Raw genomic sequence first — 6,779 nt, 5'->3', positions numbered from 1 at the left:
GAAAAGTCCAAAAGAAAGCAACTGCATAGGGCCCCAGGGACCCACAAAAGACCTAATTTAAGAGAAGAAATTTAGGATGCTGCATTCAAGCCAAAGGCACAGCATTTTTTTTTAACATCACTGACAAAGCAATGCTTTTTAAAAATTTTTTTACACTTTTTCCTACTAGTTTATTTACAAAATTCTAATACAAATTCGAACAAATTATTTCCGCTTCCTTCACCACTACCCCCTCACCCATCAAATTGTACAACTCAATGATTAGCCCCACCTCCCCCTGCACATCCACATCTCTCTTGGATCAGAGACCTGGGAGTAAAGCCCAAAACCATAATTTTTATAAGAGACAAACTGAGATCAAGCTTAGAAGCGCTAGTCCAAGGTATAAAGAGACTATATAAAGTATAAAGACAAAGACTACCAGAAATGTGCAATCTAAAGAGGATAAAGTTGATGCATGGGACTTTCTAAAGATTAAATCCATGTGCACATCAAAAACTTTTTCCAACAGGGTGAAAAGAAAACCTACAGACTGGGAACAACCATTTGGTAATACCATCTCAGACAAGAGTCTTATAACAAAAGTTTACAGAATACTCCTGGGCCTCCACAAGAAAAAGACTGATAACTCAATTACAAAATGGGCAAAAGACATGGAAATAATTTTCACAGAGGAAGATATTCGAATGGCAAACAGACCCATGAAGAAATGGTCAAAATCACTGGCAATAAGAGAGATGCAAATCAAAACCACAATGAGGTACCATCTCACTCTAGTAACAGTGGCAAAGTATAACAGGGCAGCAAGTAATTGTTGGAGAGGATGTGGTGAGAAAGGAACTCTTATACATTGTTGGTGGGATTATAAAATGGTACAACCATTCTGGAAGGCAGTTCAGCATTTCCTCAAAAATGTGAACATAGAAAGGCACAGCATTTATAAGTATTTTAAAGACCATCCTCTAAAGTCTTTCAACACCTGACTGGGCAAGATTTAAGGTTGTGTGAGGGTCAAGTCAAATAGACTTAGCTTTTTTACTATTATTTTGATCTTTCCATATGTCTAGACTAGAGTGGAGAAACATAAATTATATAAGAAAGTCTGATATATCAATAAAGTCAAACTTGTATGTTCAAGTTGAACACACACACAACCAGCAAAATACCCTTTCTTACCCCCTTTCTCTTACTAATTAGTCCATTAGGCAAGTATTTTTACTACTAATTTATGTTCTTTTATACTATCACTGAAAACATACCTTACAAGACCTAACTAATCCAACCATTTTTGCATGTACAATTCAGGAACATTTGACTATGTACTTCAAGATGTGCTCTCATTCACACTCTCCCTTTCTCAATTGCTTCTCCCTAAACAGTATAAATTCCTGCTCCCTCCGATTTTATACGCACCTGTTTTAGTTGTTGTCAGTTTGAGCTCACACAGATAGCTCTTAAAAGAGCACTATGCCCAAGATAGTCAAGCTGAAGTATTTGGCCTTGGGCTACCCTCTAAGAAGACCTGAGAGGATATTTATGATTTAAGGCTATTCATTCAATGTTTATACTTTCTCTTTCCTCCCTTAGCTTTCCTAATTCCTACAAAAAACCTGTAACTCTAGATCAAAAGTACAGGTAGTGGTTTGGGTTGAGGAGACAGGCAACAAAATATGTATCCTGAATGGTTATGTGGATACGTCTCTTTTCTTCCCATTTCAAATCCTGGAAGCAGAAATCAGTAATAAGAGGATCAGTTCCACATGCAGTCCTACCACCATCATATCACAAGACTTCTCTCTGTTTCCTTGCCTTTTAACCACACACAAAACTGATATTATTCCTTTTTTTTTGTCCATCTCCTTTCATCTCTCTTGTCCAGCTACCCAAAAGATCTTCTATACAGATAAATGAGATATTGCTGATCACATTTCTCTGGGAAAAAGCAAAACCAAACCAGACAAGAAAAACAGAGCTTTTATGCCTCCTGCCGAAGGGCCAACTCAGAAGGCTGAGTATGAATCTGTCTGAGTGCTAACTAGTTCCCATTGAGTCAATGACAAGTCATGGAAACTCTGTGTAGAGCAGAGTAAACCCATGCTCCACAGGCTTTTCCACTGGCTGGTTTTCTAAAAAGAAGATCACCAGACTTTTCTTCCAAGTTGCTTCTATCTTCATCGTTCACATTTATTAATTAGATTTTTTTAATAGATTCAGTTGTATCCCCAAAAAAGACATATTCTAAACTATGAATGACATTGTTTGGAAATTAGGTCTTTGAAGGTGTTATCAGCTAACATGAGGCCGTAGGGAAACAAGAGAAGTTCTAACTCAATATGAGTGGAGAGACACCAAGACAAATGAATGTCATGTGAAAAAAACACAGAGGGAAGATGGCCATTTAAAAACAGAGGCAGAGACTAGAGTTACAATGTCACTAGCTAAGGAATATCTGGGGCTACCAGAAGTTACAAGAGGCAAGAGGGCATTCTCTTACACAACTATGGAGAGAAAATGACCTAGCCAAACTTCTGAATTCAGAAGTATAGTCTCTCAACTGCAAGATAACAAATTTCTGGTGTGTTAAACTGCCCACTTGTGCTATTCTGTTAAGGCAGCCCTGAAAACTAATAGAGACATCCAGGAGTTGAGTAGACAGGTAGATACAGAAGTTTCAAATGAAAAACAAAACAAAACACCAAAAACTGGGGCTAAGGATATACATTTAGGGGTTATAAACCTTTAAAACCACAGGCTTAAGATGCAATTGATAAAATGTCTTAAAAATGAGGGTGTCATCAAATGTCAGATGCTTTTCAGAGATTAAGAGTGATCTAAAATTGACCGTTTGGTTTACACAAGTGAAGGCCAATGGCAATCCTAACAAGTCAAACTCAACAGAGAATGAAAAGTCCTTTTTTTTAATTTTTTTCCCTTTTTTTTATTGGGAAAAACATATTGGGGGTATAAGGAGGTGAGGGTTGGGGGCAGAAAGGTGAGGATGGGCCAGGATGCAGTTGCAGAGCTACACAATTTGGTCGGTGGGGGGAGCAGGTGAAGGAAATGATGAGGGTCCCGAGGGGACCAGATGCTACAGAGGAATGACAAGCATTTTCCAATGGTAATTAAACCAACTGTCTTATTGATTTGGGAATTGGATGCCGACTCTCTGGCTTCTTCATGCTGAACAGGGGCGTAGATATAAAGGGGGGAAGGGAGGACGCTTTATCACCTTACTGGTGGTCTTGGGTTACAGCTGCTTGCCTTCTTGCTCTGTTAGAAGATATTTTCCTGTCATTTGCTCCCCTCTGGACTGCAAAGTGTTTTCCCAGGTGGGTCCAGTGGGGATGGCTGGTTGAACCCAGAGGCTCCATCCTCCTTTGCTTCCTTCGCTGGCAGTTGTATTTCCTTTTTGTCACTGGCACTGGGTTCAGGGTCAATTCTGGAGTAAAACTCAGAGTTAAGGTTACCTATAGGAAAGGGAGCAAATCTCAGGGCCAGGGAAGTTGGCCTCCGAGCTGAGACAGACCCAGACGCTGGCCGCAAAAACGCACCAACGGGGCCTAACCAGCCCCTCAGCGCCAACAGCAGCGAACTAAACCCCCTCACTTCGGTAGCGAGCAGGCCCGCACATTCACGGCGTATTCAGAAGCCTGCGTGAGAGCCAGAATGAAAAGTCTTAATGTTTGGATTAGATCTTTATTTATATGAAGAGCTGTTTAGATCACTCTTCCCAGCTGATTTCTAAATCTCAAAGAGGATGTGTTTTTTGGTCATCGTTTTATCTTCACTGTTTGGCCTCGTCGGTGCTTAATGTGGTTGTGCCTAGGCAATGCCTGTGTCATCAAGTCGACAACAACTCGTAGCGAGGCAATGAACAACAAACAGGTCAGAATCTTGCCTTATGCGGGACCATCCTCACTATTTCTGCCCTCATCACATCATTGTTATGGTCACTGCTGCAATCTATCTCGTTGAAGGTTTACCTCTCTTTCTCTGACCCCTCTACCTTTCCCAGCATGATGTCTTTTTCAAAAACTGGCCCCTACTGACAACATGTTCAGTGTATGAGAAATGAAGTTTCACCATCTTTGCCCATAAGGAGCACCCTGGTTGTACTTCCTTCGAGAAAGATTTGGTTGTTCTTCTGTCTATCCATGAGAAATTCAATATTCTCTCACACCACAATACAAAGGCATCAATTCTTCTTCGGTCTTCCTTATTCATATTCGGTCTTCCTTGTTCAGATGCATACGAAGCAACTGAAAATTACTGAGCTACACAGCCAAAATGCTCCTTGGAGGAAAGGATTCTGAAGCTTCTTCTGACATACTTTGGGCATGTTGCAAGGAGAGACCTGTCCTTGGAGAGGGACATCATGTTTAGGAGGGTGAAGGGACAGCACAAGAAAGGAAGACCCTGGATGAGATGGATTGACTCAATGACTGGGGTAATGAGGGTAGGTGTGTCAGGAACAGTAAGGTTGACTCAGAATAGGGCACGGTTCAGAGTTGTTATATATAGGGTCACTATGATTTTCAAGAGACTTGACAGCACATAACAACAATGTAAACATTCAAGAACGATTGATGAGATACTTCTGTTCAGATTATATCAAAGGAACTAATTGTCAAGATTTCTCCTGAAGTAAAGATGGGGGTTTCAGAGCAATTCTAAGGAAATAGGAGAATGTGATTTATAAAGCTATTTAAAGGGCTACTCTCTTTACTGAACATTGACATCCTAAATTAACTGGTGGATGTGTTTCAAGGCTACAATGTAAACATATGCAATAAATGTAACCTAACATTTAAAAAATAAATTTGGCTCAACTATTACCTGCTATGTCAAGTAAAGTATTAACTTTGAAGTTGGAAACTCAAAGCAGTCAGGAGGGAGAAATGGAATTTCCCTTTAGGTATTTTTCTGAAAAGAGAAAATATAAGCACTTAGTGTTTGGAGAACAGCAAGGCCTACCCTTGTAAGCACATTTCTTGTGTATTTTCACTTAAATTGGCGATGGATTAATTTTAGGAAAGGTGAGATCTAAGATTACCCATGTGTTTTTATTAGCTAACTTTGCCTAACTTCCCGGAAGCAAATGCAATACCATAGCATAGCTGGTGACAGTTCTCAGATCACTGAGAAGCATTTGATAAATTGCTGCTTTACTACATCAACTAGCCTATGTCTGCAAGCATTATTGCAGCTTCCCAATAGTACCAAATATGCTCTAAGCGTGTCCATTGAAAAACAGGCTCAGTGAACAACTACACAGAGCAGAAAGCTGAATGTGAGTAGCTAGCCCCATAGCCGCATAGCCAAGGGGATGGTAATTAAAATTAGGCAAGCCTAGATACAAATATAATCAGAGTATACTCAGTAGGACATGAAGGCCATTTGCAGAGTTCATAGACTCCTGTCACGTTAAATATAATTCTGACAACTTTGGGAAATAATTATAAGCCTCTTGGGTAGAAAAGAGGGAGGAAGTGTCTTTGTAAAGGAGAAAGGAAGTGGAAATTTCCCAGATTTTCATATGCTATTAATACACAGTGTGTTTATCAACCAAATAATCATTTGTTGTTGTTATGTGCTGTCATACTGGTTGCAATGCATAGGCACTCTGTGTACAACGAAACAAAACAAAACTGCAAACAATTGTGTCTTTGGGCAGAAAAGGGAGGGGAAAGTCACTTAACAAGGGTCAAACTAAGGTGAGGGCTGTTACTGTGTTCATAGGGCTGGGGGCCTGAACTGATTTTTCCCCTTTAAAAAAACAAATATATATATATACACACACACACATATACTTTCATACATATATATATGCATATGTATGTATGTGTGTGTATATATTTGTATAATATATATATCACTATCGTGTATATTTACATATCATATACATATAGTTGTTGTTGTTGATTGCCGTCAAGTCGAGCATGACTCATAGAGACCCTGTGAACATCACCATGAAGGCCTGAAGCCTTTCTATAACTATCAACATTTATCAAAGTTCATAGAGTTTTCAGAAGCATGTTGTTTAGGAAGTGGATGCCATTTCTGCTACCAAACGTCTCTCAAACTGGGAGCTCCACCAAACACTGTCCACCATGGATAATCATTATGACATTTGACACCTCAATGCCACAAGGGTCAACATCACAGCAACCCCAGGTTACCTCAGTACAGCATATTGACAGAAGAGTGCTGTACCACTTAGAAGGATGTTCCTCCAAAATATAATAACAAACAACTCTAAATACAAAGGCCCGCTCCAAGGTCTTGTTGACTCTAAACAAGAGGCTTAAATTAAAAAAAAAAAAAACCAAACAAAAAAACCCAGCCAATATTGTACATTGTTGTTTTTATGTGCAGTTGTTATGTTGTTATGTGCCTGCAACATATAGTGACCCTATGCACAGCAGCTCTGAACCCTTCCCTATCCTGAGCCAGTGGCACTAATTCTGACACACCAATTTCCATTGCCCCAGATACTGTATCAATCCATCTCATCCAGGGTCTTCTCTCCTGCGCTGTTCCTCCACCCTTCCAAGTATGATGTCCTTCTCCAAGGACCAGTCTCTCCTGATCACGTGCCCAAGTAAGTGAGGCAGGGCTTCAAAATCCAAGCCTCCAAGGAGAGACTTGGTTTCATCCTCTCCAAGACAGACCAATTTATTTTCTTGGCAGTCCATGATATGTTCAAGACTCTTCTCCAGCACCACAACTCGCAGGCATCTACTCTTCTTCTGTCATCCTTAGTCATTGTCCAACTCTCT

The sequence above is a fragment of the Elephantulus edwardii genome, unplaced genomic scaffold (assembly GCF_000299155.1).
Source record: "Elephantulus edwardii isolate Elephantulus edwardi_28Jun2011 unplaced genomic scaffold, EleEdw1.0 scaffold00093, whole genome shotgun sequence".
NCBI classification, from domain to species: domain Eukaryota; kingdom Metazoa; phylum Chordata; class Mammalia; order Macroscelidea; family Macroscelididae; genus Elephantulus; species Elephantulus edwardii.
This window is presented reverse-complemented; position numbering follows the sequence as displayed.